Genomic DNA, 14,939 nt, shown 5'->3' on the forward strand with positions numbered 1-14,939 from the left:
TGCAGAAAGCTGGCCACCTCTGTGCACAATGCGCCTCAGCATCCACTGACCCCGCTCCGTCATTTTACATGGCCTAGCACTTGGTGGCTGAGTTGCTGTAATTCCCAATCGCGTCCACTTTGTTATAATACCACTGACACTTGACTGTGGAATATTTAGGAGCCAGGAAATTTCACCACTGGACTTGTTGCACAGGTGGCATCCTATCACAGTACCACGCTGGAATTCACTGAGCTCCTGAGAGCGAGCCATTCTTTCACAAATGTTTGTAGAAACAGTCTGCATGCCTAGGTGCTTGATTTATACACCTGTGGCCATGGAAGTGATTAGAACGCCTAATTTAAATTATTTGGATGGGTGAGTGAATACTTTTGGCGATATAGTGTCAGTCGATTCTGAATAAGTATCAAATAACCAATAAACAATTGGAGATAGTGTTCATTTGGAGGAAATTCTAAATTTCCTACAGCATTTGAAGGCAGCACCGATAAGCTCAAAGCTTCACACCTGTGTCTCCCACATCTCAGGATAACAAAGCTAAATGTGAGTCCTATCATTGTTCTGTTCTTTCAGTAAGCTGAAACTAACTCTGGCACCTGAACTGTCATCAATGTTATCTCCTGGCCTTATTGATTTTTTTGGACTTTACTGAAAGTACGCTTAAATATCAAACACACACTTGTTTCCCACGCACACACAAACCTCGTTAAGCCTGCAGTGTTTTTGTTCCTCTGGATCAAACTCCATGCAGAGGAGAATGTGCTGGCAGCAGCAGAAAGAGGCTGATGAAATGATGCAGTGGTAGCTCACAGAAAGAGAGACGAGGAATTTAGATTTCTTTTGATTTCCACAATCAGCTGTCAGTCAGGTGGAGAACAGTGACATAAGAAGCTGCTGCGAGGACAATAAAGATGATCTGATTTGATAAAAAACACAGCACAGCTCAGGAATGACATTCATACGCCCGAAGATAGTCAGTCAGTGTTTTTGTCAATGCATCTCAGGTATCTCTGACGCAAGAGGGATGAAACTTGTGCGACCTTGACTTGAATGTGTAAATGATTTTGTGCATAGCTCTGCAAGCCCTGTAATATCTGCTGTATGTGCCAGTGAAAGAGTGATGAACACTTGGATATGACTCTGGACTTTTAAAAGCAGCTTCCTTTGAGTGTAAAGTGTCATTCAAATACAAAAGAGTAAATCAAGAGTATATCCAACTATGCAAACAAGCGCTGCTCTTTTGAATACATCTTAATGCTTTAGGTTGTCCTTGTTGTTATCATGCACTGAAATGGTATGGGCATGCCTGAGATATTCAACTGTTACCGCTATTCCAATCTGACTTCATAAGTAAAACTTATAACCTTAAGTGCAAATCTAAGCAAAACACAATTATCTAATATCCTAGAGAAAATCAGACAAAATTTATACCACTGTCATGCCTGTATGATTGTTAAACATTTTCAGGTTGAGCTGCATGTCTGAACACAAGCTGTCTCTTCGTTTTCTTTCCGTCTTGTCTCCTAAGAACACCCTTACTGATTGGAAATGCCACGTTTTAGGGGGAGGGTGAAATCGCATGTGTGAAAACAGTTTTAGCAACTGCAGTAGCCACTTTAGGTGGTTTCACATTAGCCCTTTAAAGCCAATTGTATCATATTTGATATACATTTTCTGATACCTCTATCTAATCAAAATGATTAACAATTTACTAAAAAAAATTTTGTATACAATCATGTAAATGATTAAAAATGCTCTCCAGTCGATTATCAGTTTCAAACATTTCCTAATGTATCAAATGTGGTACAAGAAATGTATATGTGAAATTGTATGGCCTTATTTCTTTTTCTGGATTTCATTTTAATAAACATCTCATTTCCACATTTCAAAAAAAAAGTAGAATTTTCTGGCTATTTTGCTAATTTAGCCTTGAAGATTTAAAATATCCTTTAAGTCATAAAAATTTGAAAAGTAAAAATAATAAGATAGAAAGTAACGAATGAGGGAGAGAAATTAATTTGTTTTTTCATTTAATATTTTAAATTTGCATCTCAAAATTATGACTTAAACTTAGGAATTTTAACTTTTTATCTCATATTGTGAACTTTTAGATTCCTATTTTAAATTTCAAGTCATGTTTTGATTTACAAGATCATGATTTCAAATTTTAATCTCATATTTTGTCCTTTTCAACTCAAAATTTTGCTTTTTATCCCATATTTTGACCTTTTCAACTCTTTTGAAAATATTATTTTGACCCTGGATTTTGTGTTCTGACCTTTTGAACTAATATTTTGACTTTTTTTTTAAATCTTAAAATCCTTTATCATCAGCGCCCCCCCCCCCCATTGATTACCTGTGTGGCCCTCACGTTAGACCTAGATTTAGTTTTCGGCCCCTGCTGTGATTGAGTTTGACACCCCTGACTTAGGCTAACTGATCAGTATGAACATCAGTGTTACATTCTCAGGCACCATGCTCGAGTCTGCTTGATCCTGTGGTCTAGAGCAAGATTTACATGTACTCGAGTACGGCCCATAAGAGTTGGTTTAAAAACTGTCGTATCTGCAATGAATGACCCTCTGATCTGAAAGGTAGAGGTGGAGGTACGAAGAAGGTTGTTGTTGGCATATGAAAAATAAAAAAGACCCCTTCATAGTTACAGGATGGACTCCACTGTCTGCACAGAACATAAATATCACCAAGCTGATGATGTGAGAGGTTGCCATGGCTACATCTTCTTCTTGGCAGATTTGTAAATTACCTACATGCATACCAGCGCCCATTGTATCAGACTGCATACATGTGACTGTGCTGGCACACGTAACAATGCCACAAATGTGAAAGCAGACCAGTGAAGAAGAGGGGAGCAATCATGCTCAGACATAGATAAGGTGTAAGTGAACCCCCAGCTCAAAGATAACTCCGCCCACTTCAGGATTTCACAAAATGCACAGAAAATGAGGACTTTGGTACTGGGAGGAGGGCAGGGAAAAGGATATTTTTATTAATTTATTCATTTATTTTAAAGGACGGGGTTTTCCAGATGAAGCGGGAGTGGTTGTGACTCTCCTTGCCAGAAAGTGACACAGAGTCTAGCAGCCCTGCTGCAGGATTCCCGAGATTCCCTAAAAAAAACCTTTTAACAAATTTTAATCAGTTTTCATCATTTTTTTTTCCCACAAATTTTAACATATTTGCCATTGAACACTTATTTTGGTCATTTTAAACCCTTTCCACCACTTTTTTCTGCCTGTTTTTGCCACTTCTAAACCAGTTCTTGCCACATAAGCCAAATGTTGCCTCTGTTGACCTGTAATTGCCACTATTAACCAAATTTTACCACTTTTTTGCCCAATTTTAGCCATATTTTACTATCTGATATGCACATTTTTTGCCAGTTTGACCAATTTCTGCCAATATCTGCCAATTTTGTCTTTCTCAGTTAACACTATTTTGCCAGTTTATATCAATTTTTCTTCCCATTTCACCAGATTTCCACCCATTTTTGTCCATTTTAATCTATATACCACACAAATGATTTTAAAAAGAGGTTTGTTTTATTGAAAAGACTGGCTATTTTTTCAGGTTAAATATAAAATATGGATATCACAGCTTAACTTTTAATTAGACCATGATTTTGTTGAGCTCCCCAGTTTGTCTGGGCCCCAGAAAGCTCTCCCCTTTTATCCCCCCTTATGGACGGCCTTGTCTCCACATGACTATTCTTGAATGTTCATGGCTGTGTTCAACCATCTTCAGGTACAGTGGGGTCCCCAGTGGCACCATTATTTTGGGGGTCATGGGCTGAAAAGGTTGAGAACCACTGAGCTAGCAGTCAGTTAGCTTTCGTTCATCTTCAAATACTTGGAATGGGGAAAAAAACGATAGCCTTACTCACCTTGTAAAAATACCAGCTAGTGTTACACACAGAATGTTGAAAACAAACATGATATGATGTGATGTGTGCTGACCGTCTCCTCCTGCTTCCGTCTTCGGGTTTATGCTGGGCTTAGTGTTGTGCAAATAAACATCTTGCTCCCACATTCCATATTAAGTGAACATTCATACCTCATGGGTAATTTACTTTGAGTTGTAACATAAAAAAATATCTGTGTCATGTCATCTCTGTCACGCACTTGCTGATGGATCATTCTGACAATATTTCACCTTGCTTCATTTTTCAACTGCTAGTAAAAAAAAAGACACTATCCATGCTCTAAAGAAAGCCATAAAAATAGCTCTGCAATCAAAACAATCTTCTCCAAAATGCAAATGGAATGTAAAGACATTATATAACGCTGTCTTTTTATACAAATATCCTCCTACATGGATGCCATCTTTGCTGCTATTTTGCCTAAAAAGAGATGAATTGATTTCTCATCCAGAGATGGAGGTTTACTCTCCAGAGAAGAGAGATCATTTTCACACATAGCACTAAGCTGACACCATCTGGAGGGGTGTTGTTACTGCATGATGTGCTGGGCCCCAATTAAATTCTGCCACCTTGAGTACATGTGGTAACACACAACCACACACACACAGTAACACATTTTTTAACACATCCAGCCTTCATTTTCACACACTTCTTTTTTTTATGTCATCTAAGTGTTTCTGGAGACTCTGGCTACCGTTGACTTCACATTTTTGATCCATCCATTTACAAAACAAATTTAGTGCTGAAATAAATAATAAAAGAGGGAATCCTTCTGTAGTTTGTCTTTGCTTTGTTTCTGTTGGGGTGACAGCTAACAAAAAATAGCATCCTGTCTTATAAAATGTTGTTAAAATTTCCACTGATCATTAAAATTCACTCAGCGATCACTTCATTAGGTACACCTGTTCAGCTGCCTGTTAATGTAACTATCTAACCAGCCAATCACGTGGCAGCAACTAATGCATTTAAAGATGTAGACATGGTCAAGATGATGTACTAAAGTTTAAGCTGGGCATCAGAATGGTGAAGAAAGTGATTTAAGTGACTTTGCGCATGCCGTTGTTGTTGGTGGTCTAGCAGGTTTTCATGTTGTTTTGCCAAATTCTGACCCTGCCATTCAAATGTTGCCGCAGAAATTAAGACTTTTCAGATCAGGCAACATTTTTCAAACTTTAGTGATCCTGTGTGAACGGTAGCCTCAGTTTCTAGGATAAACATTAATGGATTTTTGATTACTGTAATCTGGGACATTAAGAGACTGAAGATGCTTCTCTGCTTTCCCTTTATACAGACCCAGACTCAAATGTCACTGCAAGCTCAAATCACCCACATTTCAGGGTTAAGGCAGTTGCATTCTGCACTGTCAGACAGACAGGAAACCATCTGTGGTGCCACAGTAGAAAAAGATCATGTTACTGTAAATCTCTTCCCCCGCAGGATGACGTTACATGGGCATCGAATTCAATCTAAAGGGATTACAATCTAAACTCAATCACAGCAGGGACTGAAATCTGAATTTAGGTCTAAACTGAGGGCTCAACAGGGTAAACATTTAACCATAAACTCTAAACCTTATTTTCACTGGTAATTAATTAAGGGGGAGTAAAAAATGATGATAAAGGATTTTGAGATTTAAAAAAAAAAAAGTCAAAATATTAGTTCAAAAGGTCAGAACACAAAATCCAAAGTCAAAATAATGTTTTCAAAAGGCGAATTTATGAGATAGAAAGTAAAAATCTTGACTTCAAAGGTCAAAATATGAGACAAAATCCAAAATCATGTGTTTAAAGGTCAAAATTTCAGACTAAAAATCAAAATTAGGAGTTGAAAAGGTCAAAGTATTTAATAAAAAGCAAAATTTTGAGTTTAAAAGGTTGAGATGGACTTCAAACTTAATATTGTGAGTCTAAAAGGTCAAAATGAGAGATAAAATTCAAAATCTTGAGTTTATAAAGTTAAAATATGGGATTAAAAGTCAAAGTTAGGAGTTGAAAATATGAGATTAAATTTGAAATCATGATCTTGAAAATTCAAAATATGACTTGAAATTTAAAATTGGCATCTAAAAGTTCACAATATGAGATAAAAAGTCAAAATCCTAAGTTTAAGTCATAACTTTCAGATGCAAATTTAAAATATTAAATGAAAAAACATTCATTTCTCTCTCATTTCTTACTTTTTATCTTATTATTTTTACTTTTTCAATTTTTTTATGACTTAAAGGATATTTTAAATCTTCAAGGCTAAATTAGCATTTCTATACTGGAGGAAATCTGCAGACCTCAGACCTGCGGGCCAGCTCTCCTAAAAATATGATATGATCTTGCAGGCCAGGTAAAACTGCACCATGGGCCAGATTTGGCCCCCAGGCCTTGAGTTTGACACCCCTGCTCTATTGGCTTCAGGACTTAGCATTCTGTCAGATGCAAAATGTTTTTGTTAGCTATGGATGTAAATTAAAGAAGAGGTGCATGTAGACTGATGGTCTGAAAGTCAAATCAATGTGGGAGTGTCTTAAGCTAGAATTTCTTGTAATGGTCAAGAGAAGGTGACTCCAATGGCTTCCAGTGTCTAATGACATTGAAATTTATAGAAGAATAATACTACAGTTGACTTGGTTTATTGCCTTATTAAAAGGTTCTTAAGTATTCTCATCCCCGGCAATAATACACTCACTGGCCAGTTTATTAGGTACACCTGTTCAATTGCTTGTTAACACAAATAATCAGCCCTGGCAGTCAATAATCACATGGCAACTCAATGCATTTAGGCATGTAAACATGGTCAAGACAACTCGCAGAAGTTTAAACTGGACATCAGGAAAGAGGATTTAAGTGGCTTTGAAAGTGGCATGGTTGTTGGTGACAGACGGGCTGGTCTGCATATTTCAGAAACTGCTGATCTACTGGGATTTTCACACACAGCCATCAAGATAATAGAAAGGCAACAGTAACTCAAATGCCCACTAGTTACGGCCATGGTAAGCAGATTACCATCTGAACGCACAGTCTTGGAGCAGATGGACTACAGCAGCAGAAGACCACACCGGGTGACTAGAAACTGAGGTTACAATTTGCTCAGGCTCACCAAAACGAGGCAACAGAAGATTGGAAAAACTGCCTGGTCATGATGTCAGCTGCAACATCCAGATGGTAGGGTCAGAATTTTGGCGCAAACATAAAAGCATGGATCCATCCTGCCTTGTATCAACGGTTTAGAGAAGTGGTGGTGGTGTACTGGTGTGGAGGAAATATTCTTGGCACACTTTGGGCCCCTTGGTACCAAATGAGCATCGTCATCACAGCCTACCTGAGTATTTTTGCTGACCATGTCCATCCCTTTATGACCACAGTGTACCCATCTTTGATAATGCACCATGTCTTAAAGCTTAAATCATCTCAAACTGGTTTCTTGAACACGTTAATGAGTTCCCTGTGCTCCAGTGGCCTCCACAGTCAGTAGATCTCAATCCAATAGAGCTCCTTTGGGATGTGGTATAATTGATGTGCAGCTGACAAATCTGCAGCAGCTGTGTGATGTTACTATGCCAATATGGACCAAAATTTTTAAGGATTGTTTCCAACACCTTGTTGAAACTACACCATGAAGAATTAGGGCAGTTTTGAAGGCAAAAGGGGTTCCAACCTGGTAGCAAGGTGAACCTTATAAAGTGGCCAGTAAGAGCATCTTCTTTAATTAAGGACTTTTTTTATTTGCTAAATGTTTTTCCAAGAGTTGTTACCTATAATTGCCAAGTAACTACCAAGTAACTACCACGGCTCCATCTCGATTAGAAGAGCAGCAATGTTTGTCCACCTCCTGTACATATGGCCCCCCAAAACCACCAGACAAGTATGGAAAAAGGAAAAAACATAATGCTTTAAAATGGTAATACAGAAATAGGGTCATATCATGGCTGTTAATTTCTTTTGAGAAAGTACCATTGACACTTTTTAAAGAATGTATCAGAATAAGCTAGTTTGGGCTAGGACAGACTAAACCAAACTTTGATGTCCCCCTTCTAAACAAAAAAACTTGTGATTATAGAGTTAGAAATTTGAATAATAGTGGGGGAGACTGGGGACAGTTGCAACTAGAAAATCACTCGGAGAGCACAGACCTCATTTGATAAAATTCCTGGATCTGTCCCTATGTGCCCCCCACCACAGCATTCACTGATTTCTCCCTCCCCAGGGGGGTGGACACGCAGTAAGGAAAAGCTTTAGCTTTGCTACGGGTGGACTGTCATGGTGGAAGCATTGCCTGCTGGTGCCAACAGATGCACTGACAGTCTCACCCATGGTCTCACTGGACGACTGGAAGTCATGGCAGAGGGTGAATGTTCCTCCATTCCTCCCAGCATTGTGAGTATTCTCACTACAATTCGCTGTCTTTCTCTCTGTTACGCTCCGACTCGTCTCCTAGACCAGGCGTGTGTCTTTCAAACTCTATAAACTCCAAAACTTTGAATAGAAACACACCCAAAGTGCTGCTGGGATTGAAGTTGCTCATGTCCGCCATCTCCTGGTGTAAAGTGGTAACAGCGCAGACCTCCACCATTAGTCCTATCTCCCAATAGTACAGAATCCTTAAAAAAAATTCCTGGATCCAGACGGTGACAGCTTTTTGAGTTATGTTGCTAGCAAACTATCAAACAAACTAACAAACTAACAAACCCCACCTATCACATAACCCCCTTGGTGGATGTAATTAATGTTTTTTGTATTGCAAATTATTCCTTTCTTTTATCCCACACTGAAATATTGAGTTTTTATAGTTTCGGTAACATTGACTCAAGGTAGACCTATGTTTTACACAAAACAAAACTTATTAAATATATTACACTTCAATATTGTAGGAATACTGTGCTTATTGAGACAAAAAGCAGAAGTTAATTAGTGAAATTTAATGTTTTTTTAATATGTCACTGGTCCGTGTTGCAACTGTCCCCAGGTTTGAGGTCAGTTGCAACATCTGAATTCCTCTATTCAAATAAATATTGTGATTGACATGTCACATGTAGCCATTTTTAAATGGTATGGGTAATTAGCAGACATATGTAAGTTTAATATGTAAAGATTTGGTGTGTCTAGTCCAAATAGTCTCTGAGTAACTGAGAGTAATGTAAAAAGTGTTGCAACTGTCCTCAGTCTCCCCTACTAGTCATAGTACATAAACCAGCATACTCCCTGACCTGATAATGCACCGGTTGGCACTGTGATGTGTAATAAGCCAAACAGGATTTAAGACTGTGTCTTGTGTAAATATGATGTACTTTCAACTCTTACCTGGAACAAGGTCAGACAACCCACTGAACCGACTGCATTCCTGAGCAGCTCAGGTGAGCGTGAATACTCAGGGTTGTGAAGTTTGTGGTTGCTTCCTACGAAACATAAAAGCAAAGGTGTTTCAGGTAACCCAGGGATGTTTTTATGTCTTGGTGGTAGAAATGTCAATTTTCTTACAGGCCTAAGTGAGTTAAAAACAGCTTTCAGCTAAAATGAGTTGAATTTGTTTGTTTGTTTGTTTTAAATATGTGATCTTGTTTTTTCACCTGCCTTTTTGATTTCATGGTTCCTGGTTTCCTTGTTTGGCCTGTTCAGAGTCAGTATAGCATGTCCTTCAAGGCAAACTGCATCAACTGCATTTATGATGAAATATATGCTCAAACTAAACAAAACAAAAATCATATTTTGTGATTATTGTAGTTTATATTGTAATTTATATTTTAATTAAATATCAAATTAACATACTCTAGAGAGGCAGTAGTACTTGAAATGTTATACGTTCAAAGTTATATTTCACAGCATTTTCTGAATCAAGACAGGACTTTTATATTATCAAATATAACGCACCAAGTATGCCATAAACAGTGTTGTAAAGTAACTTATTACATTCAATCAAATTACTGTGATTGAGTAGTTTTGGGATACTTGTACTATTTGGGTACATTTTAAAATCCCTTTTACTTAAGTTTTAACCGGAGTACCTGTTCTTTTACATGAGGGAAGTACTGCCGAACTTTTTCCACTTGTTGACTACACAGTAGCACATAGTGAGAGAATGACTCCACATCACATCTGTTGCACACAGCAAAAACTCGAGTGTTTATGTCTCAGGGTTTAACATTTCAGAGTTGACTGTGAAATTCTAACTTCATGAGTGAAATGGTCGTCAGTGTAGGATCCACCAGTGTTGGTTCAACTCTGTAAAGAGACAATTGCTCTAAGCTCCGTCCACTCTGATTTCAAATCCTTGGGGGATATATGGGCAAAGTTACCCATCATGTCTTGGGCAGTGTATTTAGATGCTTTGCATCTGTGATTAGGTGTATTTAGTTGTTGCCTGTTGTAAACTCATCCCTGCTGGGTTTCTTTTGGTCATGTTTCTGGTGATTTTTTGTTGATGCGAGACAAATTTACACCACGAGTGAAGTTATCAACTGAGTCAGAGTTCCTGTCTGTGAATTCAGGTGTTCCTAAAGGGTGCATAGTGCAGATTTTTCATCACTATGCATTGCCTTGCTATGAGGTTGACTCTCTGCTTTGCTCTTGCCAGAGGAGATCCACCTTGTAACAGATTTTCAAGAGATAATGCAGCTCAACATAGTCAAAAGTGTAGTTTAATTATATGCAGGTTGAACCAGTATGGACACATTTAAAGTGCAAATTTAACTATGTTAGTTTGATCAACAATGTCTATTTTACTGTGTATTTAACTTTATTAAACAGGTGAGACTTTACCTAAACAACCTGGTTGGAGATTTATTCTCATGTTGTTTTTGCCAGTAGGGAAAGATCATTGTTAACTTCAGATTAAATACTTTTTACTTTTACTTGAGTAAATTTATGGACCACTACTTTTACATTTACTTAGGTTAGTTTTACCAGAGTAACTGTACGTTTACTTGAGTACAATAATTGTGTTGTTTTTCCACATCTGGACTGATATGACTACCTTTTAATCTAACCTTGCGCTATTTGATCATAACTGCATGATGGGATTTTTTTTTTAATATTAACTGAGCATGTTCAAAGATTTTTTTTCATCAAACATTAAAGCTACCTTCACACAGGGGTAGTTAAATATCGTCAAATGATTGACTATCATGTAAAAGCTAAAGCTTTTACTGGAATTTGACCATGAAACAAGTACTGCATTTCCTTTAATATATGCTGTAAAACGGTGGCTCCCAACCTTTTTTATCTCAGGGCCCCCCAACTGGTATCTAAAAAACTAAGACCCCCTGGACCCATTTAGAAAAAGCACACATCAATTTTAGTTTTCATTTAAAAAAAAATCCCAGCATGATGCACCTGTTCGTTACAAAAAAATGCATGAATTATCCACTATTATGCCTGTATATTAGGGACACTCTGGGACAAAATCCAACCACTGCGTTTGGATTAGTTAGAAACTATTAAAAACTAGAAAAGCATTCAGAGAGCGCAGACCTCTGCCATTAGCCCTATCTCCCAATAGTGAAGAATCCTTTTAATAATTCCTGGATCCGTCCCCATGTGCTCCCCACCACAGTATTCACCAATTACTCTCTCCCCAGTGGGGTGGAAACACAGTGAGACAAAGCTTTGGCTTTGCTACAGGTGGACTGCCATGGTGGAAGCATTGCCTGCTGGTGCCAACAAATACACTGACAGTCTCACCCATGGTCTCACTGGACGACTTGGAGGTCATGGCGGAGGGTGAATATTCCTCTATTCCTCCCAGCATTGTGAGTATTCTCGCTACAATTCGCTGTCTTTCTCTCTGTTACGCTCCAACTCGTCTCCTTGACCGGGCGTGTATCTTTCAAACGCTATAAACTCCAAAACTTTGAATAGAAACACACCCAAAAACTGCTGCTGGGATTGAAGTTGCTCATGTCTGCCATCTCCTGGTGTAAAGTGGTAACAGCGCAGACCTCCGCTATTAGCCCTATCACCCAATAGTACAGAATCCTTAAAAAAAAATCCTGGATCCAGACGGTGATCCGGATCAGTCCCAAAATCTAATCAGTTCTTCCTTATGCCATTTCTGACATTTCCTGAAAATTTCATCAAAATTTGTCCACAACTTTTTTGAGTTATGTTGCTAACAAACTAACAAATTAACTAACACCTAACCCTAACCCTGACCCTAACTGATAAACCCTGTTGATCACATAACCTCCTTGGCAGAAATAATTAGAAACCTCAGAGTCACCTGACTCTGCCCAGCGTGCTGATCCTGCACCTGGAGCAAACTGTGCCAGCATGATGCCTACCTCTCCTTACTGCTCTAGCAGCTATAGCCGGTGGCCAGCTCTAGCAGCTAAAGCCGGCGGCTGGCTATAGCAGCCATAGCCGGCGGCCAGCTCTAGCAGCTAAAGCCGGCGGCTGGCTATAGCAGCCATAGCCGGCGGCCAGATCTAGCAGCTAAAGCTGGTGGCCGGCTCTAGCAGCCATAGCTGGCCGCCCTCAAAAATCTTGAAGTCCAAATCTCTAAGGCAGAGAGGGGAGAAAAGGCAGAGAGCTGGCCCAGGTGAGGGGTCTCTCTCTGCCTGGGCAGAATCGCTGCCTGTCCCCCTTACCTCCCCTGGTTGTACTAAGTAAAAGTGTACTACCAGGGGCATGAAGTAATAAAGCGTAGGGTCTGTGCCACAGGTAAAGCTAGACACCCAGGGGCACAAAGTATAAAAGTATACTACCAGGGGCATGAAGTATCAAATTGGACACCCAGGGACATGACAGTCTGGCAGCCGCGGCTGTGCAAGGTATTCGGGGAGGGGTGCTTAAGAATGGGTCCACAGGTTTAAGACGTGCGCCAGGTGGTTGATGGGAAGGTCCAGGCCGCCGGGGGACATGCTTGGCTCCGACAAGCCAGAGCCGGAAAGGGGGGCAAAGGCAGAGAGGTAGCCCCGGTGAGGGGCTTCTCTGCCTGGGGCCAGGGAGATCCAACAGCTTGGATAAGCTTCGGCCCTCAGCTGGAGCCAGGGAGCGCAAAGAGCCTAACCCAAAGTGGAGAGGCCCACTGTGATTCCCAGGGGCCAGAGGAGCCACAGAGGCTAGACTCTAACCCTAACCCCTGACTCTACACACCCACTGTCCTCTGGGTCTCCCTCTCCCTCTCCTAACACTAACCTTCCCCCTCCAAAAGGCTGGAATAATTTCAAAGTCCAAGGCTCCAGCGCTGAGAAGGGGGTGAAGGCAGAGAACCAGCCTGGGTGAAGGGCTTCTCAACCTTGGGAAGGATAGCTGAAAAGTGAGTGAAAAGTTACTAAGATGGGCAAAAAGCAGTCAAGATTGGCTAAAATGGGAAAAAAACTTGGAAAAAGTGGTTTTTAATGACAAAAGGTAGGTTAAATGGGTGAAAATGCAGAGAAACGATGGTGAAAAGGGGCCAAAATTGGATAAAAGTGGCAAAAAATTGGTAAAAAGTTGCAAAAAAGTAGGGAAAAGGTGGTATTAAATGGTAAAGGATAGCCCTAAGAGGAAAAACAGGGATAAAAGTGGCAGAAATTGGCAAAAAAAAGTAGGAAAAAAGTGGTTTTCAAAGGCAAAAGGTAGCTTAAATGGGTGAAAAGTGGGAAAAAATGATGAAAAAGGGCAAAAAAATTCCCTTATTTAAGGTTTTCTGAGGGAATGATATTTAAAATTAAGACAAAAAAAAAAACAAACACATGTGGCTGTAAAGGCATACGTTGAGTATCACTACTTTATATGTTATTCAAACCTTTAAGCATCAAAATTGCTATATGAGCCAAAATGGCAGTAAGATATTTTTATTCTAAATTTAGCCCTAGTTTAACTTATCTAATATTGTACTTGTTATAATATAGAATGATTTCTTGCTTATGGTTGTTGAACAACAGAAAAAATGAGGAACCTAAATAATCGCATTTCAAATTGCAATCGCAATATTGCAGGAAAAATTTGCAATTAGATTATTTTTGCATATCATTCAGCCCTAGTAATAACCGAGGCAATGGTCCCCAGTAATTGGCAGAATCTGGCAGAAAAGATTCCTTTCTGAAAAATCAATGGGGAGAAGTGAAGGGTTAAATTCATTCTTATGCAACATTGCATCATGCTTTAATAACCTACAACTCTGGCCACTATTGGTGGCAAAGAAGTGCATTGGCGTTAAAAGGACCTTTCATGAATTAATTTTGTTGGTTTGAAGGAGTAAAAAACGAAAAATTCATTAGAAAGGTGCAAACTACTCATGAATATGAATTTCGGCGGAAAAGAAATAAAATAAAGTTTCAAGAGAACTTTTCTATCTAAATCTAGTTTAGTGTGAGAATAAATTCTATATCTGAGTGTAAAGTTGCTCAATAAACCAAATAAGCGAGTAAAAGTGACTGATATTCATCTTTATGTGAGTGGTGCAGTCGTGACTTAATTTTGTAGGCAAACCCGGAAGTTAGCGCCGCATGGTTCCCTCGCCTCGAGTCTATGGGATTTCTCAATGTTTTTTTTTTTTTTTTGTTTTGTTTTTTGACTATTGCTGAAAATAAGCTCTGTGTCCAATAAAAGTTTATGAAACTTCAACGCTTTGTTCATAAAAATAAACTCCATAAATTGATCATATAAGCATTATATCTGGTTTATTAATCTAACTGACGAAAGTAAAAAGCTAACGTCATGCTATACTGAACTACAACACAGTCAACTGAATTTAACGTCATCAACGGCAGTTGCCGCGCTTCGGATGATGACGTATAATCTTCCCGACAAACACTGTAGTCCTTGTTAGATGTCTTACAGCAATTGCCTTTATTAAGATTTGAAGAGATACACAATTCAAAGGTGGGGCACGTTTCAGATATATTTTATGTCGTAGGATAAAACGTTAAACTCGCTTGAGCTTTTGTTTACCACAGACCTTATTTCAGGCCTTTCAGGCAAACTCATTCAAAAATCCCGTAGACTTTCAGACGAGGGAACCGGAAGTGCCAAAATGCTAACTCACTTCCGTGTTTTAGGACTCGTTCCTGCACCACTCTATATCTGAGTGCAAA

Source organism: Cheilinus undulatus, linkage group 19 (genome assembly GCF_018320785.1).
Source record: "Cheilinus undulatus linkage group 19, ASM1832078v1, whole genome shotgun sequence".
Taxonomy (NCBI): Eukaryota; Metazoa; Chordata; class Actinopteri; order Labriformes; family Labridae; genus Cheilinus; species Cheilinus undulatus.